Source organism: Dermacentor silvarum, chromosome 9, assembly GCF_013339745.2.
Source record: "Dermacentor silvarum isolate Dsil-2018 chromosome 9, BIME_Dsil_1.4, whole genome shotgun sequence".
Taxonomy (NCBI): Eukaryota; Metazoa; Arthropoda; class Arachnida; order Ixodida; family Ixodidae; genus Dermacentor; species Dermacentor silvarum.
This window is the reverse complement of record NC_051162.1, coordinates 10,915,452-10,940,826: the sequence shown is the minus strand read 5'-3', so window position 1 is coordinate 10,940,826 and position 25,375 is coordinate 10,915,452. Positions and strand designations below refer to the sequence as shown.

The 25,375-nt window shown below is 46.0% G+C and overlaps 1 protein-coding gene across 5 annotated transcripts in view; it reads right to left on the bottom strand.

The window, feature by feature from the left end:
- Positions 1-25,375, bottom strand: part of LOC119465122 (peroxynitrite isomerase THAP4) — a 117,261-nt gene that overhangs the window by 3,415 nt on the left and 88,471 nt on the right. Inside the window, exon 7 of one of the 5 annotated variants that reach the window (XM_049655587.1) lies at positions 5,916-9,046. The exons of the other annotated variants lie outside the window; for them this stretch is intronic. The gene's annotated coding sequence lies outside the window, so the exon portion shown is untranslated. Of the gene's footprint in view, positions 1-5,915; positions 9,047-25,375 lie in introns of those variants that run through there. 5 annotated transcript variants of the gene reach the window in all.

The window sequence follows — 25,375 nt, the reverse complement described above, 5'->3', positions numbered from 1 at the left end:
ATGCCACTATAGATGTGGCTTCAGTTATAGATGTGGCTTATTTTCTGTAAAAGCACTAATATGCAGGGTGTCCCTGCTAACATTAGCCAAACTGGAAAAGAAAAAGAATAAAAGATGCTATAGTATACAATTATGATAATACATATTAGGTCATCAGTCCTCTTCCACAAGAAGGATAATTTTTGTGTACTAATTACCTTGCTAATTCGATAATATTTATTAAGCAACTTCTTTATTTCTTTAATTCAGGGCATGACTTATAACGAGAAAGGTTTTTAATGAATCACAAAAAACCTCATTGAGAGGTTTTCAGTGCATAAATTGCTGCATAATTATTTTTCTTGCGCTTTGCTGCTAGCGTGTGAAATACGAAAAGTGCCAGCTGATTATGCATCCGCTTGCTGTGACACCAATAGCCTCAAAAGGAATTCGAAGGAACTACACTCGAACCTCGTTACGACGAAACAGCATATAACTAAGTAAATGAAATTCACCTTGGAATCCCCATAAACATCGTAGTATTTAAAACCTCGTTTTAATGAAGTGAAATTGTCCTGCCAATGGATGTAACTAGATTCGTCTCCGAAACCAAGAAATGCTTAACCTTTGCGTGCCAAGTACATTGCTTTTCGTGGGTTTCAGCACTCGTTCGCCGCGGCAATTCATAACTCCCGCATCCCTGCATTGAATACGTCGTCGAGCAACACTGGTCTTTCTCACTGCCACGCATAGCTGCGCACAAGCAGCAGCAGCTCACTATCGCACTTCTCCACTGACTTTGCTCTCTCTTGCGCGTGCCTGGTGGCGCGAGCCGCACCGCGCCACACTGCGAGGCTGCACACGGAGGTGCGAAAGATTAGTGCATTCACACTGGCAGGTGCGCAGCTGGGTGTGGCCTCAGATCTCCCCGGCGTGATCTTAGGGGTCACGTGCAAGCCTGCGCAGCTATGCGCGGCAGTGCGAAATACTAGTGTATTCCCTTCTCTCTTTCTCTACGATGTCCCGCAGCTGGGCCTGGTCTCGGAGACCGACGCGGCGTAATTTCGGAGGTCACATCCAGGCCATGCATTCACTTCTCCCTCTCTCTGCGGCAGTGCAATCGTGGAGGCCACGAGCCGGCCAAGCCAAGCTGGCGCGGAGAAGTTCACTTGCCTCCTCGATCACACAGCAAAGCGCTGTGTTGTGCACCATGTGCTGCTCGACCGCGACGAGCCAAGTGGAAAGCAAACGTAAAAGACCATCAAAATGGAAGAGAAGGCAGCTATCTAAAAGCTGTATTTACTGCATATACATACAGGGTGTTTCAGCGAACACTTTCAAAATCTTTTGAAGGTTGCCTGTGGCAGATAGCCCAATTCTAGTTAATGAGCTGACCTACTCGAAGAGGCAGACATTACTTGCACAAAAAATTTAAATGCATAATTGACTAATCAACAAAAATTCACTCAAAGTTTTCAACTAATTACCAGATGGCTCATATTGCTATTTACAAATTGTAGTCGTGGAGGCGGATTCACTTGGAATTAATTCTTAGGATGACACCAGTTTCGAGATATTAATTCCTAAACACTGTGGAGAAATGCATTGGCGTTCCAGTTAATTTTGTGCTTCAATGCATAAAGCGAAGTTTTGTTAAGAAACTAACTGGAACGCCAATGCATTTCTCCGCAGTGTCCACAGTGGCACAGCAGTACCACATGAATGCAGACGTCTAATCCGCTGCCCTTCTTCATACAGCTTGCTGTCAGCATACTCCTTATCGGTGGGGATGCGCGCACCGGGCTGCTGCCGGAGGTGATCAGTGTAATGCATACCAACAACACCCGTTTCCATGCGCCAGATGATTCCTACTTGCTATCTGTGCTGGGACAACTGGCCGGCAACCGGTTTGGCAACCGACGCGTCCTGCTGGACCCATGACCGGCATCGAGCACCACCTATTCTACCAGCTATATATGGCGCGATCGTGTACACATTCCCAAATGGAACGGAGGCGGTCCGTTCCGTCGAGCCGCACACGATTGGTCAATTTGAACCGTGAGCCGCGCACGGTTGGTCAATTTGAACCGTGACGATCAAATTGACCAATCGTGTGCGGCTCGATGGAACGGACCGCCTCCGTTCCATTTTGGAATGCGTACAAGATCGCGCCCCTGGTCTTCCTTCACTGCCCGGAGCCAATGGGTATGGCAGTACCACAAGAATACAGACGTCTAATCCGCTGTCCTTCTTCATGCAGATGAGGAGGAGACACGATAAGTATTTTAGATCTAGTAACCCCTTCTTGTTGGTGCTGTCGTGCCCGCGGCTTGTTGTTGCAGTTGCCGATGTTGTTTTGTTTTTATGGAAACTTCTTTTAGTAGCTGGGGATATATAAGAGAATCCAGGCCCCGAATTAAGGGGACAGACAACCGCTCAGAACATAAATTGATGGAAAGATCGTCTATCGTATTGGCTAGAACGGACCCTGTTTTTCTCATTAAACGTGAATTTATATTTTTAATTCTTCGCTGAAAGTCACGAAAAATGATCTTTGGCGCCCCAAACGGCAAAAACATGAACCTATTTAAGAGGTCTACCACGTGACCTTTTATTAGTGTACGCGGTTCCTGATCTTTTTATTAATATTGAAATGCAGGAACATTATTTGTATTGTAAGTTTTTTCTAACTTACAATGTGCAGATATGCCTTCGTTTGTAATGAGCAGAAAAGTGGCGCTGTCTTCGCTTGATGTAATGATCCCACGCTCATGAGCGGCCCTCATTGCAATAGGTTGCATGCACCGACGCTTTGCGAGTTGTGCGAAGTGCTATCGTTGCTTTGTTCTAATCGATTTACAATGCCTGGCCTGAATTGCGCCATCAAGAGCTGCCGACGTCGTCCAAAGACCGACGTAGGTATTTCCTTTCACACAGTGCCTGTGAACCTCGGCCGTAAAAAGGAATGGGACGATGCTGTTGGCTTCACCATACCGCCGCATGGACGCGTCTGCTCCGACCACTTTCGTGCTTCGGATTACATGCAGTTTGGATCCTTGAACAATAGCCTTCGGCATCGTCTCAATCACTGCTGTGCCGTCTATCGGCCTGGACAACAGCGGAGGCACGGTAAGGAGCATGATTGGTATTTTCATCTTGAGACACTGATGTCTTACGGGCGCTTTCGAAAGCGATCAAGAACGTCACTGTACGTACAGCAATTCGGATCGACTTAGTTGAGCTCACTCAGCATGACAATACAGGCGACAGCTTATGATCTCGATGTGTGATCGACTAGATCCGGATGGAGCAAAATCGTGATCGCTAGTGTCCGTGTAGCAGCACCCGATCTCGACAGAGGTACAATACTGATCGGGTTCGATCGCAATCCGTACTGGTGTGATACGGTTATCGAGTCTGATCAGGATCCCTCCGGCAGCTTTCGCAATCAGGAGCCAGTCGCGACCGAGAAATTCGATCCCGATCTGGCTCGATCGTGATCGAAAGTGCGCCATGTGACAGCCGTATAAGAAACTCGCCATAGTGGCCATTACAAGCGGCGTTGACCAACAGCTTCTAAGCTCATATTCGAAATGATTCGGTTGCCTCGATGTCAAGTTATGGATGCTAGTTGTGCAACACACTTCTTTTTTTTTCTTTATTACGTGTCCCATTGGTGGGCAAGCCGTTTGAATGTTTTTATTTTAACCGTGACTTTCACTAATTTACCACTTGACTAATTAACCTGCGTTTTCTTTGGTCTCTGGTTTAAGAGGGCTTGTGTTGCAAACCATGCATCTTCAAGGCAGTGATGAGGCAGCACGATCCATCCTAAGCTGTGATGTTGGGGTGTACAGTGAGGTATGTATTCTAGCTGCTATGCTGCTAAAGGTGCACTTGCTCTTGGAACGTTAAACACTGCCTGACAGTGTGTCAGTGATAGTGCATATATCCCATTTGTGTTTTGCAGGTCCTGGATGATAGTGTGGTGCAGTCTGGCTGTGTATCTGTTGATGTTGGTGCGAACATGGATGTTGACACCTGTTGCAGTACGCTTCATGATCCTGAGCTGGTATGTTAAGCTATTAGGAGATAAAATTGCTTCAGTATAGTTGCACAGGTGTTAGACGACTTGTGATAAGTAATGCCTGCAGCCTATATAATTCACTAATGCCAGTCTTGCAGTATGTTTCATTCTCTTTTACTTGAAACTGCAGCACACCACCACACAAGGCAAAAAGAAAGATGCAACGAACAAGCGCTGAACTACCAACAGAGAATTCTTATGAAAGCAGAATGTCATAACATCCTCAGTGCACAGGATATATTTGTCACAGCGCTTAATGTTACCAACCCTGCTATTCCTGCGCCACACTTTCAGCCCTACTGTCTACAGCAGCAAATATCTTTCGCAACTTATTTTTTTGCTGAAAATACGACACTAAGGCTGTATCTTGCCCCAACCTTCTTGAGATGGTGTGATATGCTATGCAGATAAAGAACGCTGACTATAAATGCATCATCTTTTATGGGCATTTATTTCTGTGCTTTCAATAAACATTGTGTTGATAGCACAGCGCTTGTCCATCATGTCTTCCTTTTCGTCGTGTAGTTTCAAGTATGGATTACCAACACGCCCAGCATACTGTTCTGATTCTCTTTTAGACGGAATGTGATGACCGCAACTATGTCCCATCCCCTACCCGTGAACCTACCCCAAGATACGCTTCAACAGGTGACATTTGATTCATATTTAATGCCTTCACTAAGCATGTTTTTCTTGTCGTGTATGTCTAAAAGAATGAGGTGAGAGCTGTGTTACAGAGGCATTGCATTCATCGTCGTTCTATAATCGTTTCTTCAGGTCCTTGCACTTCATAATTCACAGTGCATTCCTTGTTTCATTCTTTTTAAAGCCCCTCCTAAAGTAATTCATGAAAACGTTTTGAGTTTCTGACTGAGGCAGATCCAATCAAATCGCAACCAACTGTATACCAAGGTCCTCATTAGTTCTTGCGTGACTGCATTTACCAGAGGGTGCAGTGAATAAAATTTCGCACTCCAGTCTTCCGACCCTTTTCCTGGTCAAAAAAAGTCTATTTCCAGATATTCTTGATGTCCAATGCCTTTTGTAGAATTCTGTTTTTATTCTTGTACTACAGCTCACCCAAGGTAAATGTACCTGGTAAGCGAAGCTTCCATAAAAGACCATACGTTCAAAACATGGCGGCTCATGGGGCTTAGCGCTATCTGTGTGAGGAGGGAAACTTCTGGCGGAAGAAAAAATAATGTGACGTCATATCCGTTAAAAACAGAGGTGACGTCACTTTGCTCTCAAAGACACGAAATTTGTTTTAGGAGGCCTGCCATTAGAGCTGTATATTTAAATGCCCCGCCATTCTACTTGATGGGCATTCCGAGCTTTCAGCGCAGAAAAGGTCAGCCGTACGGGTGTCGAAATACCATCCCTGCACAAAACATACTTTCTTTGTGGAGGCCGACGAACGCTTTGGGTGTAAAGTGCTCGTCCTGTTGTCGGACGCCAAGCCCGTCGGCCAGCGCTGTCACACAAAAATAAGTAAACAAGTATCTGGCGATCGCAACTCACTGCTTTTGATGGAACGGGTTAAGAAACAACGAAACTACCTGCATCACCAAATTTAGACAAACATCGACAAGCAAAACAAAACAACATGTGAGGAGGGCGTATTGTAACAGGAGAACTTTCTGCACATTTGAAGAGCTGCATTGCATTGCAAGTGATAGCGGCGTCAATGCCTGGCCGCTATCGATGGGCGCTCTTACGGTGGGCCCTGAAAAAAAAAGCTATTTATGATAATGATCAAGTAAAATAGAGTTGTCTCTCCTTTTCTCGCCATGCGTATATAAAATTGATTAGGAATTGAATCTAACTGTGTCTCGCTTTAATTAACAAAAACGCTTTGTTCCCTCCAAACATAGTCGCGCTTCAATCGCTGCTCCCATAACCACCCTTGCCGATGTCGGTGACAATTCGTTCTGAACCCCTTTCAGCCCGAAGCTTCACGACCTATTTGGATCGACCTTCGTTCACCTCTTTGTGAGCCACTCTTAAACTCTGTAATCTACAATTCTCCTGGTAACCCCAACACTCATTCTGCCCGAAGTATAGCAGTTTCATATGAGAAATTGAAGTGTAGCCCAAGGCACCGATTTGAGAGTTTGTAATAATTGAGCTGCCACTGGATGGCACTTCGAATCCCCAGTGAAATTGTGTTGCGTTATCTTAAACTGCCACTGGGCCACTTGTGCCAGCTACAGCATGAACTTCGTGACTGTGCTCCGTGGCACTGTGCACAACAGTGGTGTGCAGCTGCACTTTGACTTTATGCATGAGATGGCACACATTTTCTTCATGATGGGGTTGGCTCATCTAAACAGAGGCTGTCAAAGCTTCTACGTAATTTGTAATGCACACTGCCTTCCCCTACTTTCGCTGCATTTCTTCTAGATTTTCTGAATTGCATTGTACCAGCTGCGCCAACAAAGCATCTGTGTCTGTCAAAAGAGACCCTGGTCTGTGTGTGATGTTTAGAATAAAATTTTTTGTAAATTGTGTCATAATTACTGGTACTATCTAAGAACTAAGACGCAGCACTAGCTACAGTGGCATTCGTCCATAGTACATTTATGACTGCCATTTTCATTGTTTATCTCCATGTCTTTGCATTTATTTTACATTCTGTATCAGCGTTTCGGTTCCATGCGAAATTTTTTTCCACATATTTATAACTGAGCTTTGGTCCTCCGCCATAGGTGAGCAGTGAAGGATCGACACAAGGAGCTGCAGCACTCAGACGGACAGCAGTGTGTGCTGTGTCAATTGCTCACCGTGTAGTGGCGATGGCACACTACAATTTCACTCAAGTAATAAATTCTGCACTGCGCACTTTCCATGTCATGAATAATATTTTCATGGAGGAAATGTCACTTCTACACTCACAAAAATGTCATGTTTCTGTATTGAATAGAAGCACTGAAAATAATTATTGAATGCTTCTTAAACTCTTTTTCCTCACCTGATATGGCATAGAATTACTTTGTCCAGTGTCCTCGATGAACTGTACAAGCCCCCTTGTTTATATTTGAAGCAGCTATGGCACATGTAATGGGCAGTGTGGACAAAATTTCAAATGTGCAGCTTAAGTACAGTCTTTGTCATAAAATACTGATGAAGTGCCCTGGAGCTTTACGAGTATTTTCTCCAATTAGCGCAAAATTTCGTCAGCTACCCTGGTGTAACTACAAGTGCAAGCGATACCGAATTCTAAAGAGAACGCCATTGCAAATGTGTCTACCAAGTTATGTGCATGCGCTTCAAGTACTGCTTTTGTAAAAAAAAATTTTTGCACCAATTGCTCAGAAGTGTCACAACGCCGTTCTCAGCATGTTTCCCTATGTGCCAAAAAGCGATAGCAATAAGAAATAACTTAAATTTCATCTTTTATTGAAAATTTTTGTTAAAAGTGAGGTGCGTAATATGTGCAATCTCTGGCGAAATTTTTGCATTCATGGCTTCGTTGGAGCATCACAAATATTTAGCAAATGCTCGTTTGTCCTGTTTTTCCACACCTGATAAGTGGTATGCAATTACTCTGTCCGGTGTTGTCGATGAATTCAACAAGGCAACAAGGCATGCAAAGGATAATTTGTGCACAAAATATGAAGTATGCAGCTTATGGCGTTTTTCACTGGTCAATCGGGAGCAGGATTTTTTGCTCCACGGCTGCGAATCCGAATTTTACTGGTCGAGATGGAGCGGGTTCGCGCTTTTCACTGGTCGTTTCGGATCAACTCGCTCCACGCCGGATCGCTCTCACTTGCTCCGCTGCCGAGGCGCGGATTGGGGCGGAAATAGGACGAAAGGTACGTCACTTCCGCTCGCTGGGGGACGGCGATCTTGGTGGCCATAGAAACATGCAGAGTGGAAGTCGATTTTTGTGACGTATGTGCGCAGACTTCCTGTACGATTCGGCGCGGAGCATTTTCGCTCTCCGCTCGCAGATTAGGGTTGGTGAATTGCGAGCGCTCGCTCCAGGATTTCGGCGGCCGCTCCAGATCGACCAGTGAAAAACGCCACAGCTTAGTTAGTTAGTGCCTTTGCAATGAATTACATGATCAAGTCCTCTGGAGCTTTACGAGTATTCTTTTTTTACGAGTACTGTGACCAATGTCCTGCCTAATACATTGTATGTTGATTATTTACTGCATTTGTTAAAATTCCTTAACATGTGCTATAGAGCATTACATGCGTGTAAAGTTTCAGAAGTCCTATGCGGGCGAGGTTCCAAGTATGTGATTTAATTACAGGCAACTGAAACATTTATGGCAACTACTTAAAATGAACAGCTTCGCTGGAAATTGGGTTGTGTTCTGCAAGGTCGCACAATTCTGGTTTAATTTTTATGTCTGAAGCATTACTGCCTTACTTTGTTGTTGTTGTAGAATCCACAGGTGAAAACAAGCCCGCAAATGGAAAAAGTAGGCTTCGTGCAATGCCTTGGTGAACTGCACTCCAAAGACCTGAAGGTTTCAACTGTGACCACCGTCAGACACCCCGGGATTCGCAAACATATCGGGGAAAGAGAGCCAGGCATCAAGTATGAGCTGGACAGCTGGCATGTTGTGAAAGGTTAGTAGGCAGAACATTTATTGCACCATAATTGCTGATCTAGAGCTTCTGAAGGCTCATAAAGTACACATAAAAATATCACACATAACTTTGTAATAGCTGGCACTACTTGCACAATTATCCTATGCACAAAGATAACAGCATATTTTTTTTTCCTGCATTTCCAAATACAGTGTACACATTCATGACTAGCTGGTTTAAATGTGTAACAAAGTGTCATCATGACAAGTGATGCAGTCTTATGCACGTTTGTGAACTTTCAGGTCTGCGGAAAAAACAAAGGCATTACAAAAAGGGCTGGTTGCACGATATTGAACAGTGGATTCAATCTATATGCAACCATCTCTACTTCAGTGTTGTGATGTCCGAGGGTAATGTCGCTCTTCGGATCAGGATCTGGAAGAGTAAGTAGCTCATCACACAAAATGTTATGAACTTGGGGTGCTTTTTCGCTATTTTCAGCATGCTGCTAGCTTGCTATCTGTATCGTTTATGAATATTAGCCAGCAAAAGGTGAATTTATTTGGTGCCTCATTGCAGTCTAGGGCTCATTTCAGTGGCTGTATTACAGTGAATTTGTCTTTAGCCATTCAAGTTCACTGAGAATACAAATGATGGATTGAGAGTAATAAACATCTCTTAAGTGTTTCACAAATGAACCTTGTAAGTTATCTATAGTGAGCAGCAATTTGACCAAAGCTTCATTTACGTCTTAGTGAGCAAATGATGTTCATTCATCAGAATGAAGCTGAACAGTTATTGCTTTTATACACTGATGATCAGAGCAAAGAAATTATGGTGATAGGGTACATATTGTAAGCAAGCTTCACGCTGTCCGTGCACATGAAAGTGGTTGTCCGGCCTGAAACTTACTGCAATGGGAACCGCCAAGCCTAAGGCTTCAGGCAGTAAACTTGCAGCATTTGGTGCTGTGGCAGCATCTACCCCCCCCCCACCCCCCCGGGTTTTTCCCTTTACCAGATTCTATCGGAGCGTCAACAACTACTAACGGAAACGCTACCGAGATGACAACACAAGTCACGCCAACTCACATCGTAGTGAATCCACCGATGACGCCAGAGCATTTCCATGGCGACACATTTGAAGACGCAGAGGACTGGGTGGAACGCTTTGAGCGCATCACAGAGTTCAACGATTGGAACGAAGAGCGCAGACTGCGAAACACTTACTTCGCGTTAGAGGACAGCACAAGAATGTGGTTCGAAAACCACGAAGCGACGTTTGTGTCGTGGGATGCTTTTCGAAGGGAGTTGCTTGCTACTTCTCCGAGTACAGACCGCAGGAAGAGGGCCGAAGCTGCCCTACAAGCAAGAAACCAGCACAACAATCAAAGCGTGGCCACGTATGTGGAAGACATATCCCGCCTATTCCGCCGAGCTGATCCGAACATGAGCGAGGACAAGAAGCTTCGCCATCTAATGCGGGGCGTAAAACAGGAGCTGTTCGCAGGGTTGGTTCGAAGCCCGTCACGCACCGTCGCAGAGTTTCGCTCTGAGGCGACAACAATGGAAAGAACGTTGCAACAGCGATCAAGGATGTACAACCAAGAGATGAACATCACCTCTGTAGACGCAGTTCCAGCACTCTTCAGAAACAGCGTCGAAGTTATACTGGAGCTCGTGCGATCAGTTGTGCGAGAAGAGCTTCAGAGGCTAGGGCTTGACCAGAACGCTCCAACGCCCTGCCCTCTTCACTGGCAGACGTGGTTTGAGAAGAGGTCAGACAGGTGATCCGGGCACCACAGCTCAGTGCACCACCCCAAGCGCCATTACTGCGTCAGCCAAGCGTCTCATATGCCGATGTGCTGCGGCAAACTCCCGGGCGTGCTGACGTCGCAGCCACTACCTCTATAAACAACCTGATGCCTCGAAATACGCTGCCGCCACCCGAGAGAAGATTTAGGAAGGCTGATGTATGGCGCACTCCTGACACAATATCTCTTTGCTACCATTGTGGTGAAGCTGGGCACCTTTACCGAATGTGCCCCTATTGCCAGGCAGGTCTCCGTGGCTTTCCGGTAAATGCACCTTGCCCTCGAAATGGTGAGCATCCATTCGAAATCGAAGAATACCTGTCGACTCGTCAAAGCTTCCCATACACCTCTCAGCAACACCAACCTCGATCAACAGCATTGTTGAGGTATCGGTCACCGCCTGTCATCAAGCTCCCCAAGACGCCGTCCGCAAAGCTTGCGTCGGGAAAACTAGACTCAGCGACCTGGGGAGGTAAGGCCGCTGCCGATGCGAAAACAGAAGAACCTCCATCGACGACGTCGCTTCCGATTTACATGTGTTTGTTGACGGTTACGAAGTGAATGCGTTAGTGGACACAGGTGCAGATTACTCGGTAATAAGTAGTGAGCTTGCCAGGAAACTGAAGAAAGTGCTGACTCCTTGGAAAGGGCCACAAGTACGCACTGCGGGAGGACACCTCATCGACCCGACGGGCAAGTGTACGGCTAGAATAAGAATATGAGGCTTCACTTACGTTGCTAGCATTATTGTGCTTTCCGAGTGCTCCAAGAGACTTGATTATTGGCATGGACTTCTTGCAGGCAAACGGTGCCGTAATCGACTTGTGGGAATCATGGGTTTCCTTTTCAACGAGGCACGCTCTCGCAACATTTGACACTGAAGAAAAATTCAATGCCCTCTGCATTGCTGACGACGACGTGATGGTTCCTCCGAGATCCAGCGTAGCTGTTGCAGTAAGGAGCAACACGTTCAGTGACTACGAAGGCATTGCAGACAGCAACACCAGACTCTTGCTCGAAAAAGGGATCTGCATGGCAAGAGGCCTTGTTCAGCTACGTGGCGGATATGCCAACGTTTTCCTCACTAATTTTGGAAATGAGGTGCAACATGTCGCGAAGGGAACCGTTATTGCTAGCCTTAATAACTTCGTCGAAGTTACGGACCTAAGCATTCCCGAGATACTATCGAATTCCCAAGGTGTGGATTCTGTCCTTGCATCAATAGACATCGAACCAGGTCTATTGCCCGGACAGAAGGAGCAAATAGAGAACCTCATAAGAGAATTCGCCAAATGCTTTTCAACTTCACCCAAGGTCCGACGTACACGTATCGCCAAACATCGGATAATTGTCGATGAATCAGTGAGGCCTATTTGCCAGCATCCCTACCGAGTGTCGCCAAAAGAGAAAGAAGCCATCGGAAGTCAAGTTAAGGAAATGCTTAAGACGACATAATTCAGCCGTGGGCAAGTCCGTGTGCGTCACCTGTGGTACTTGTAAAGAAAAAGGACCAGACCTTGCGCTTCTGCATAGATTACCAGAAGCTGAACGCCGTCAGCAAGTGGGATGTTTATCCACTTCCAAGAATCGATGACACTCTGGACTACGAGATGCAAAATTGTTTTCCTGCCTAGACCTTAAAAATGGGTACTGGCAGATAGGAGTGGACGAACGAGATCGCGAAAAGACGGCATTTGTGACGCCAGACGGACTATACGAGTTCAAAGTACTTCCGTTTGGCCTTTGTTCGGCACCTGCAACATTTCAGCGGATGATGGACACTGTGCTCACCGGTCTGAAATGGCAAACCTGTCTCGTTTATCTCGATAATGTCGTGGTTTTTTCTGCTACCTTCGAGCAGCATGTAGAACGACTGCGGGCTGTGATGAAAGCTATTAGATCAGCAGGTTTGACGATAAAACCACAGAAATGCCATTTCCGATTTCATGAGCTCCTTTTCCTTGGCCATGTCGTCAGTTCAGAAGGCATTCGCCCAGACCCTGAGAAGACTGCAGCTGTTGAAAAATTTCCAAAACCAACCCGACAAAAAGGCCGTGAGGCGATTCTTAGGACTCTGGGCCTACTACCGACACTTCGTGAAAAACTTTTCAAGGATTGCCGAACCGCTAATGCGGCTAACAAAATAAGACGTGCCTTTCGTCTGGTCAAGTGAACAGGAGAATGCCTTCCAATGAACTACGAACGTGTCTTCAGAATCATCCAATTCTTGCGCATTTTGACCAGGAAGCCGAGACTGATATCCACACAGACACAAGCAATTTAGGCCTCGGGGCCGTCCTCATTCAGTGGCAGAATGGAGAGGAACGAGTGATTGCGTATGCTAGTCGTACTCTTTCAAAGGCTGAGGTGAACTACTCAGCGACAGAAAAAGAATGCCTCGCGGTGATATGGGCCATCAGCAAGTTCAGACCATACTTATATGGCAGACCATTTCGAGCTATCAGCGACCATCATTCGTTGTGCTGGCTGGCCAATCTTGAAGACCCATCTGGACGGCTTGCAAGATGGAGCCTGCGACTGCAGGAATACGATATAACGGTCGTATACAAGTCCGGTCACAAGCACAGTGATGCTGATTGCTTGTCGCGTGCACCGATTGAATCCACGAAATCTACACCTGCTGAAGATGAACAGGATCGCCCGTTCCTAGGAGCTGTGACATCAACGCAAATGGCGCAGCATCAGCACTCTGACGCGGAGTTACGTCTGCTCATTGATCACCTAGAAGGACACACTGTCGACGTTCCACGAGCTTTTATCCGCAGCTTGTCGTCGTTCGTACTGAGGAATAACGTCCTGTACAAAAGAAATTTTGAACATAGTGCTGAGACATTTCTGCTCGTCGTACCTTCAAAGTTATGCCCAGATATTGGAAGCGTGCCACGATGACCCATCAGCAGGACACTTAGGAGTGAGCAGAACCTTCGCATGCATCCGTACAAAGTATTACTGGCCAAAGTTGTTGAATTCTGTGCAACACTATGTGAAAACCTGCCGGGATTGCCAAAGATGTAAAATGCCACCATTGAAGCCAGCAGATCTCTTACAACCCATACAGCCACCGGAAATTCCATTTGCAAAAGTGGGAATGGATTTCCTTGGCCCCTTTCCTACGTCATCGTCAGGAAAGCGGTGGATCGTAGCTGCAACTGACTACCTAACTCAATATGCCGAGACAGGGTCTCTTGTTAAGGGAACAGCCATTGAAGTAGCTGAATTTTTTGTCACGCACATAGTACTACGGCATGGCGCTCATAAAGTTCTGATCACGGACCGAGGAACCATATTTACTGCCCATTTGACACAGTCCATTATGAAACTGACGCACACCAGTCACAGAAAAACCCCCGCATATCATCCACAGACAAGGACTGACTGAACGACTCAACAGAACGCTGACCGATATGTTATCAATATATGTGGTCATGGAGCACCGAACATGGGACAAGATCCTACCATACGCAACGTTTGCGTACAATACTGCAGTGCAAGAGACGACTCGAATGACACCTTCCCAACTCGTTTTTGGCTGGACCGTCACCACACCCTTAGATGCAATGCTACCTGTAGATGAGACCTCAGAAAATGACCATGATATCAGCGACTTCACAGAAAGAGCTGAAGAGGCACGGCAGCTGGCGCGACACTGCATTCAGCAGCAACAACAAACCGATGCGAATCGATATAACTTGCGACGAAGAGACGTCCAGTATGCACCTGGAGACAGGGTATGGGTGTGGGCTCCCGTATGGATGCGCGGCCTATCTGAAAAGCTTCTTCGTCGTTATTTTGGCCCATACAGGATGATTCGCCGACGTAGCCCCTTGAACTATGAAGTTCTTCCAGAAAGTCAGATAACCTCATCACGACGGCGGCATCGCACCGAAGTCCTTAATGTCGTCCGCATGAAACCTTACTACGACAGACAATAACTGCTTTGGCCAACAAGCATTGCGAATGACAGCGAACCACCGCCTGCTTTAAGAGCATCGGGACGATGCACTTTTGGAAGGGGTACAATGACACAAGGTGCCTTCAAATCTCGTGCGCCAGCCGTCTCCTGCGCCCGTCCATGTGTTTATGGCTACGAACGAAAGATAGCAGCAGCGAAGCGGCCAACACGTGCTGACAAGGCACGTGCGATCGGAGCAAGGTGTCATCAGCGCGGGGCACGAGGAAAAAAGAAGTAGACGTGTGGAACGCTTGCGCGAAGACTGTGTACGCTGGAGCGAGACTCAAGCTTAGCTGTTTGTCGGGCACAAGTTCGCCCAAAGTTAGCTAATTAAAGTACCTTCACTCAACTGTGCGTTACAATATTCGTGTCTGTTACTTCTTACAGCGAATGCAGTTTACAAGAACCTTTGTGGAATGGTGCTGAACATCCGCCTCATCAAAGACATTGCTCAGCTTTCGGCAGATGCACAGACATCGTGTCTGGAATCATTCCATTCGCTGATGATACGTTTTGCCCCAAAGTCTGTGGCATATTCACAAACTTTGATGTCTGCTAGGTGAAGCACAATTTAGATTTATGACAAACTTTCACTGTAGACTGCTCATGCTATTTGTCTTATCACTTCACATTTTGTAGAACCAAGCTTGCAATCTTACATCACAATGCAAACACGACACGTAAACAAGCTTGTGGCATTGACGGTAAGCCTGCATTCCGACGAAAAATGTTGAAAACAAAGAAGGGAAATGAAGTGGTTTGCCCAGTAAAAGAAAGTCGGACTTAGCGTCCTTGCCCAACTTAACGAACGAGCATCCCATGCTGTACTTCAGTCAAACATTGACAGATGGGCATTTCAAAAGCTAAATTTAAGTATGGGTTTGGTGGATTCCTTGCCCAACCGCCACCTCGAGCTGCAACAGTGGTCACATGCGCATAGTCATATTTGTCCAGTGACAATGCTGCCCCCTTAGCCTCATGTTTACGAAGTAGCCCGTCTGCCTTTGTTCAATTATGCAAGTACACCAACTCGCCGAACTTCCCATCTTATAAAAGTTTTTTTTTTTTTTTTTCAGCTGAAATGTATTTACTAGCTATGGAAAATGAACCACACCATTTTGCTTCCGTCTTCAATGATTTCCTAGTTTACCCAGAGGGGTCATTTGCACAGAAAGCTAGAAATGTGGTTTATGAGTGTGTTAAATTTTTTATGGCGTAAATGCTCTGTACGTAATGTTGTACAACGAATGTGTTGCATTAATGTTTCGTTAAGATCACTGCATATCTGCAGCTTAGATATTGTATAATGTATGACATAGGGTATCTGGATGCTATACATATATTGTTTCATGGGAAATACTATTTTTTAATCATTGTCAAAAACAAAAACCTATTCAGTAAAATGTGCTGGTGCTGCCCTTTTTTGTTTTGCAATGTTTGTAATTTGTGATGTGAATTGTGTAGAAAAGTGCCAGAAAATGAATGTGCGGGCTTCCCAGTTCCGCCTATAAACATGTGTTTTGCTGAGCTGATATTTTTTCAAGTAGAATCATGGTTCGAGCTAGTTGATTCATATTACAGGAAAAATAAATTGCACAATACAGACGAGGACACAGGAAAACATACAATAGGGCGGGCGCCAAACTACCAGCTGAAGTTTATTGCAGAGGAATTCAGCATATACGTAGCATTTTCACACATGTATACACAAAAATTAAAATGTGAGCATGCGTACAAGGTCAAGTATGGTTAGGGATTCTCCACGAATACTATTTCTTTTTCAAGCGGGGCTAGGAGTGGCCCACTGACACACACATCACCAGCTTTAATTACATCATATGGCTCAGCAATTTCATGTTCCTGCTTAGTTTTTCCATTATTTTCCAAGAACTTGATCAGCAATTCATTGCAAACAGTGTGGATACAAGCCTTTGAAGTTGTTGAAAATTAATGCAAAATCTGAGCAGTAACATGAAACTGCTGAGGCATTATACATCCAAATGCTGGTGATAGGTGTACCAGTGCACCATCACTAACCCTGCTGGAAAAAATATTATTCCTGAATAATCGCTAATAATGCTTTACCGCATGCTCGCTTTTTCATTTTTGTATACGTATATGCTGTTTTTTTCTGTAATAAATTTCAGCTGGTAGTTTGATGCCCGCCCTGTTGCATGTGTTCCTGTGTCCGAGTCTGTTTTACACCGTATCTTTGCTGTTTCTGAGCTGGCAACAGGAGGTGTTTTCTTTTTGTGCTATAAAGAACTTTTGGGGGTTTTGTGTTGTATGTATCAGAATTTAGCCTGTTTAGCTGGATTACAAACTGTGGTGCACATTTCTGCTTGAAAAATTGTGGCCCTAAATTATGCAATTAAAAAACTCTGCTAATTAACTGTCGTATTCAGGAGTTTAAGGCACCCACGCATAGCTATGGTAGAATCAAACCCAACCAATATCCAAGACATTTTCTATTGGAAACAGTTCTGAAAGTCACGCCATTTTCAAGATATGAGTATACTCTGAATGTGCGATCAAGTGCATTCTTGTCCCAATTACTTCCCTCCTTCAGCACAAAAGTGTGTAGAGTAATGATAATGTAAATTGCAGAACAGTGAACCTTACCTCTCATTTTTGAGTACTATTCAAGCACCATTGCAATGAACGTGTTTACCACGAAATGTACAACCTCTATAACACAACCTGGCCTGACTTCTATCTTACACATGTATTGTAAGCACTACTACTATAATGTATAATTTTAAAACAGATTTGCCTGTTTATAACAAAATACACCACACAAGCCTGATCACATTTTGTTCACTTAGAAAGAGTCAAAACCAAAGCACCCGTACGAACTGTTGTATCTTCGCACAGGCATTACGCAAGTTGAGTAAGAGGCAGAAGAATAACCATGGAAGGATGTCTGCACTTTTTGGGTAAAAGCGCAAACCTGTGGAAGCCTTGAGAACATAAATGAGGAAAGTGTCTACTGGTTTACACTCCCAATTGGCGTCTGTTGGAAGCAGCACCGTTAACTCCAGGAAAAATGTCGCAGTTTCATCTGAAAGGCGAAGCATCAATTGTGATAGCAACTTAGTAGAGAGCTATATGGAGTAAGGATAGTAGTTTTATCAGCTGTATAAACTTGGAGATGCAGCAGCACCAGCAACGCGCAGAACTGTTGTCGATGCCGTCCGCGTTTTGCCGGCGTTCACACCGAACGCGCGCGGTGTTGGCGACTGTTGCCAGGGCCTCTGAGGGCGGCTCGGAGGTTTTCAACGAGATCAGAACAGGAAACTCGTCAAGCAGCGTCGGAAGTCTTTACCACGTTCTCGCCTCGCAACGTTTTTATATGAATACACATTTGGTGCCACAGCTAAACGTTGCCTCCCCTCCCCCACAGCATTTTGCGCCACGGAAAAAGTTGCGTTTGCTCTATATATATGGTGATTGTAAAGGAGGAAAGAGACGCTTAATCCTGCAGCCCTTCGGGGAGCATGGCACAGAACGCGCGTTTGTTCTCCGCCGTGCGTTCACACTCCATGAAAGTGCACGTCCCTCGCACCCTTTCACTCGCACATACAGCGTCCGGCGCACGGCGACGGCAGAAATCCGCTTTCAGTATCCATATAATTGCTTTGCAATAAAATTACGCTGAACCCATGCGTTGTGGTGATCACTTTAAGAAATATTTACTCTTTGCGGAGGTGGATGCTACGTGGCCTTAATTTTAAGGCTCACTTTTGATGTTCAGCGCGCAGACAGTGCTACACTGCGACCTGCAGGGAGCGAAGAATCGTTGAGGTCGCGGTAAACGCTTGAGCGTGAATGAGATGCGAGATTCATGTTTGGTGTTTCTGTTTTTCCATTTTTAAGTCAATGTACTTGTATGCATAATGCGTACTACTAGTACGAGCACCACCCCTGTGCTTAGTCGTAAAATTTACAATGCGGCGCATTGCTCTCGTTATCGTTAAGCTCCGAACAACTAGACTGGAGAATCAGTAGAATTTACAGATGGTATCCTGTAGAGCTGGCTTCACAACAAGCACTGCTAATGCTTGCGTGCGAGGTCGAGAGAAAAAGAATGTTCCCTTCTTTGACATCAGCTTCAATGAGGATACTGCATCTTCCCGTAGGAATTGCTGCCGTTGAAAGAAGCTTTTCCACCATGCACAGGCTTTTAAAATCAGATAGATGTCACATGATGCCAGTCCATGTCGGCGCGCTGATGAAAATTTCGATCGAAACTCCAAGTGACCGCAATAATAGGAACGCAACAGACGAAGAAAAGGATGAATATCTGCCAGTGGCGCACCGACGGGGGGCGATTCGGGGGTTGTAACCCCCCCCTGAGGCCGACTTAACCCGCCCCTTTTGTGTAACCCCTTTTCTTTCCTTACGCATTTGAGTACTGCAACTATAGATGTAAGACGCGCAATCGTCTGCACACTCGCAAAACGCGCATTTTTTTTACAATTTGCCGTGAAGAAATCGAAATTAGTGCTGTTTAGATGGTATTGGCAAACTGTCAACCCCCCCCTGGCTGAGATCCTGGGTGCGCTACTGATATCTGCAGTTTGTGGACCAAGCCTACATGAAAAGAAAAATATTAACTTCAAATTTTCAGAAACTATAGAATAATATAGTATATAATAATTTTAATATAGAAAATTGATATTAACGATTACAATTTATTTCACATCTCATTCTTAAATAAGACAATCCTATTTAAGTATTCTTGCCTTTTCTACCCACTGAAGCCCAATTCATGGCCAGTCCCCCGTAGTGGGTTGTGCCATACATATATGCTTCAAAGCAAACCAAACCAATATGATGTGAACAAAGAAACCACGTTGGGTATTGTGCGGGGTGACACGGTGCAATTGTGTAGTTTGTGTAGTCCCAGCTTTTTTTATTATTATTATTTTGTGAATGTGGCAGCCACGGTTGGCCTAGTAGTTTCTTTGGATATTGCATGTACCGGATTGTAGCGGACATCAACGCATATACTCGTACACTTTTCAAACGCGAATCATTTCTTGGCAATTGAAATGATTGCAGCTCTATATTGGATTGCAGCTACATTGAAGCAGCTCTACATTGGAACACAGCGTCAATCAAATGATCATCAAGGATCCTTGGCTTAGAGCCAGTTGCCATGGAACGAATACAACGCTTAGGCAGGCCGAATAAAGATAAAAACAGACCGGTCATCTTAAAGCTACTTGACTTAAGAAACAAATCAACGATATTGAAGAAAGGCTACAAACTCAAGAACACTAACTACTCTATAGGTGAAGACTTCAGTTGTAGAGTGCGGGAAAAGAGAAGAAAACTCTGGGAAAGTACTAAATCAAACCGTGAGAAAGGAGAAAAAGTATCTATTTTTTGATGAACTGTACATAAATGACATGTTTGTATGGGATGATGAAAGCAGTGATGCTACTGCGGACTTATGATTTGGAGCAATTTTTGCAGCATCAGAAGTTTCATTTTGGAGCACTTTGGAGCAGGCAATTTGGCACTTTGGAGCAGCTTGGAGCAGCTAATTTTTCATATCCTGAAGTATTTCGAAAAAGCGAGTTGCAATTTACATTCAATTACGTGAATAATTCTTATGTTCTCACGAGAAGCTTCGTAAACATTTCCATCTATTGCAGATCTCGTGGAGAAAAAAATGCACTTGTGTGCATGCGACACACACAGAGACAAATTGGTATCATTTCGTATATTGCTAGTTTTCCCAGATGTCATCGGTAATATCCAGAAACAGAAAGGATGGACACATTGGCGGCACGCAGTTATTATAACCACGTCATGCTGCACTTCAAACAAGCTACTAGCTGCGTTTCCGGAGTAGATAACGTCCGCCGATGAATCGCCAATTAACCTTGAAGCCGCGAGCCTCGGCAGAAACCGCACTTTGCCGTCGAGCCGCCTTGCAAGGCAGACAGACGCCGCGTCGGCGCTGTGCGTGGCACTGCTAAAGTCACTGGAACCTGGAACTTTGAAAGTACCGCAACCGCCGGAGCGAGCGCAGACAACACTGCGCAGGCAACACTGCGCGGAAAAGACGAGCGGCTCTTCCTCGGCTTTTCTAAGCTTGCTACAGTGAAGAACAGCACGATGGCTGCCGCAGTGGGCTCTGTGAAATCCACAAACAAAACCGCATTTCGTTTAGCTAGATACTATGTAAATTACAAGTACAGTAGCCGACGGATTTTTCGGACTCTAAAAAATTCGGACTTGTTGGATATTCCGGACTTCATAGATGTACCGGCAGGATTCCCATAGAGCTAATGCATTTTCGCGAGCGATTTTTCGGACGAATCTAGGAGCCAATGTTCGATTTTCCGGACTAAATCGCTCGCTCCGAGCCACGCTACCCAATTTTGGAGGCCGCCATTTTGAATTTTCCGCTGGCTTGGCTTCCAGTGCCCTCCTGTATAGCCTTCAAGATCAGTAGACGCACGCTATCCCCTCGTCTACGAGGCCATGCCCGCTCTTCCTTGGCCGACAAAACGTTCTAAAAAGCTGCTCTTGCTTTTCTTTTTTTTCTTTTTTGTTCGGTCCGTACGCTGTGTGCGGGTGAAAGCTTGCGAGGGTCAGCCAGCAACCGCAATTTATTCTTACGCACGCGAGAGAGGAAGGCGGCCGGAGGCGCGCGCGGACTTCGTTCGATCGCGGGGCACGGGAAGAAGGCGGCGGCGACGGTGGGGAGTTGCATTCTGCTCTTGCGGCTGCCGACGGAGCTGCCGCGCGAGCACCGTATCTTGAAAGCGATCTGCTATGTGGCCGAGGTGTGCGCCCGCGATCTGCGATGGGTACAAAGGGCGTGCGCCGAGTGCCACTAGCTTCGAATGCGCCGTTTTTTTTTTTTCGACGTTCGCGTTGAAGCGAGAGAATAGACAGCGCGAAGGTCAATATGCCCGCAGTCATCAAGCAAGATGTGTTCATGTAACCTGTGCGCGCGTGACACCGTGCTTATTTAGTTAGTAAGCGCATATTTACAACTTTCTACGGCCGATAAAACTAACATCCTTACTTCGTATCGCAGTCTATTAATTGGCTATCGCAATCGATGCTCCGCCTTTTGGGCAAAAGTGCGACATTTTTCTTAAGCCGCTATAAGCCTTGTAATTTTTTTCTCTTGGGGGGGGTTTCGGACTGCTCGATTTTTCAGTCCCCGCGAAGTCTGGAAAATCAGTCGGCTACTGCACTCGGAAAGTGAAGCATTCAACTGTGCGCCACCCGTTCTGAATGCAAAGCGATCCCGATGCTCGTGTGTCACACAAGATTTTTTTTTCGGATGACTAGGTATCAAGCGCTGCCACAAAATCGTTTATACGCGTGGATATTATCGCTTTCTAACGTGGCTACTGATTTGACCGCGCACGAAACAGATCTATTTCTACGAAAATAAACGATCCCTAACTGCACTACAAGAAAAGGGATGCTAAAACAGAATTAACCAGGTCATGTTCGTGTTGTTTTAAACAACACACGAGAAAATCTATATTTTAATTTTCAACATTGACAGCTCGATCGATCTTTATTGCAGTGGTTACACAGCCGCCCGTATTCCGTCGCTCTTCGAGCCACATTTTGCTCGGTTCTGCATAGTTCTGAGCATCTCCTTGCTTTGTTTACTCAAGGCAAACCGCAGTCTTCAAAGCAAATGCGCGAAGAAGCTTTTCCATCACATTATGGCATTTAGGGAATTCGATGATATACCACAAGGAGCTTCTCAGCTTGGCGATATCAACAAGTTCACCAAGTGGGAGTGAACTTGTCGCTCTTTATCCGGTGCAGCCAGAGATAGCACGGCGCTTGCTGTCGCTCTTTCCACTTAACTGGTATCGCAAAAAGCGCTTTCCCGGACTCCCGGCGGTTGCTGCACCCGAACGTGCAGCACCCGGGCATTTCATTTCGTTTACTACGAAAGTTATATACACTAAATTATACAAAATGCAAAATCTGACCTCGTTGATGACTCGTACGCGCGGCGTGTGCGAGCGATGTCTGTCTGCTTATCTCCTCCGGCGCGGCTTAGATCCGCCATCTACAGTGGAAAGTGATCACCTGACGGCAACTGACCAATCGGCGGCGCAGCGGCTAAGAGAAAAGGGCTGCGGTACTTTCCGGGTTACAGTGACCTTAATTGGGACGTACGCGCTAGAGCTTTCTCGTCTCCTGTTTGCAGCTAAGGCCCTATCGTCACGTTGAACGTTTTAATTCCCCGGTGGTGCAATTGGCGATAGATGCCGTCAAATGCGAGACTGTTTGGCGCAGTTAGGCGCAATTTTCGTCGATTGTATCAGGATGGCGCAGTAAATCCCAATTGGCGCACTTTGGCGCAGTTGGCGCAGGAGTGGAATCACTGCGAAAGAAACACGAGAGTCGCAGTCCAAAAAATCGCCGAAAGAAGTCGACCAGTAACTCGAAGCCAGAAACATTCACAGAAATAACATTACTAAATATGAACGCCAGAAGTATTGTCAATAAAACTGAAGCATTAGAAAACCTGTTACTCGAGCACAGCCCTGACATTGTTGCCAATACTGAAACATGGCTGAAATATACAGCCACGAAATAGCACCCCCAAATTACTCAGTTATCCGTAAAGATAGACCAGCTCGAGGTGGTGGCGTAGCTCTGCTCATTAAGAAGCCCTTACCCTTTGTATTGATGCCCGACGTTCCAGATGTTGAGGCTGTGTTCTGCAGGATTACGTGCGATGATTTTGCAATACTTACTGGTTGCTTTTACTGTAGTCCTCTTTCTGATCACGAAAGTGTTATTGCTGTACAGGAGTCTATGCAGAAGCATGCCAGCAACTGAGTTATTCTTATGGGAGATTTCAATTTACCTGATATTGACTCGAATACCATGCATCACATTTCATTCTCATCAAATTCGCTCATTGATTTGATGCTAAACTTCAGGCTTCATCAAGTTGTAACCTCTCCTAAGCGAGCACAAGGAACAAGCGATAGCATTGTCATGAGTAGGAGGCCGCAGGCGAAATAAAAGAAGACAAGGACGATGTGATCGCAGCGTTCCGAACGGCGCGAGCGCGCGAGGCGCGTGATCCGAGCTGTGATCGAGGGAGAAGCAAGGCTGAGCGAGCATTATCGACGTGGCTCCGGGCCAGGAAGGTCGCATCGCCAGCGACGCTCTGGCGACGGGAGACTTGGAGGTCTGGTCGAGTCCGTGACGCGGGCGGTCCAAGGTGTGGTCGTCGACCTCGGCAAGTTCGAGTGAGGCTCCTGGACTGGCTGCAGCCTCTCACGGCAAGACCGGGCACCCCAGAGAGGATCCCTCTTCCACGGCAGACCGGCACGTTCGATGATCCCCGGTGACAAAAAACATCACAATTGGCGAGCCTGCCAGGATCCGTTCCCGGATTCTATCCAGCCCAGTCACTGATACTCGGGAGTTGCAGAGATGGATTGGTAGGCGATATCGGCCACTATTCGCGAACAGAAGCTCAGCAAGGAGCAGGGCCTCAAATTAATCGAGGAGGAAAGGAAGCGCGTCGAGGCCGCTCGATTATGAGTAAGAGGCCGGAGGTGAAATAAAAGAAGACAAGGACGATGTGATCGGAGCGTTCCGAACGGCGCGAGCACGCGAGGCGCGTGATCCGAGCTGTGATCGAGGGAGAAGCAAGGTTGAGCGAGCATTATCGACGTTGCTCCGGGCCAGGAAGGTCGCATCGCCAGCGACGCTCTGGCGACGGGAGACTTGGGGGTCTGGCCAAGTCCGTGACGCGGGCGGTCCAAGGTGTGGCCGTCGACCTCGGCAAGTTCGAGTGAGGCTCCTGGACTGGCTGCAGCCTCTCACAGCAGGACCGGGCACCCCAGAGAGGACCCCTCTTCCACGGCAGACCGGCACGTTCGATGATCCCCGGAACGCCACGTCGGCACTCGGGAAAGGAGCTAGACGGAAGCGGCGGCCGAGCACGTCGCTAGGCCTAACCCGTCACCTCTCCCGGCCACGTCAGCAACAGCGACCGGGTCAAACAGGCTTCAAGGACACGCGAGCGGACGGACCGACTTCTATGCAGCAATGTTTATGCGACAGTCGGCAAGTACATCGACGTTGAAGATTTAACAAATCTCCGGCCGGGAGGATACGCACATCGACGAACTTTGTAAGAACGGCTATTTCTTGTATCGTCACAACAGTAGGCCAGTGATGCCAGACTTTCGGGTGAAAACGCCCAGAACTATCGTGGACAGGAATTTAGGTGCCGGCACGTTTATGAATTTATTAGGGCATGCTTATGAATTTATTAGGTTGTATATTTTCTAGTCTTTATTTGTTCAGTGGGTTCTAGTTTGAGTTTGGTTTGTTTTGAGTTTTTGAGTGTGATTAAAAATCTGCTTGCTGTGTTGCCATGCGTCTTCCCTCTCCATCTCTCATAACACCAGCACGCCCCCGAGATCGGTGACAAAGGACATCACAAGCATCCTAGACTTAATACTGATTAGTGACAACTTCCCCTACATACTGAACTCGTAGATCATAAACAGTATATCAGATCACAACATACCAAAGTGCCAGCTGCACCTCAAATGTACTGCAACAGCCAAAACTAGTGAAGTTATTACCTCTAATTTTCAACAAGCAGATGATTCCACTATACTAACCTATTTTGCGCACGAATACCAAGAGTTTTACGAAATGGCCAACGATAGTTATATTCACGTCAATGATCTCTGGCTTCATTTTAAGCATATAGTCTCAATCACAAAAAACCTATCCTTGCATAACACGCGATATAGTTCATGTCAAGCGCAGAATAAAATGCTTGCGGCGTAACATAAAAAAGAAAGGTGAACGTACACAAAAAAAAAAAAATCACAACTATTCCACGCTACCGACGAACTTAAGTTAAAGACCGCAAAGCATGCGAAGCATGTATATTTCAACGAAACATTGCCTAACCTTATCAATCACAACCCTAATCGCT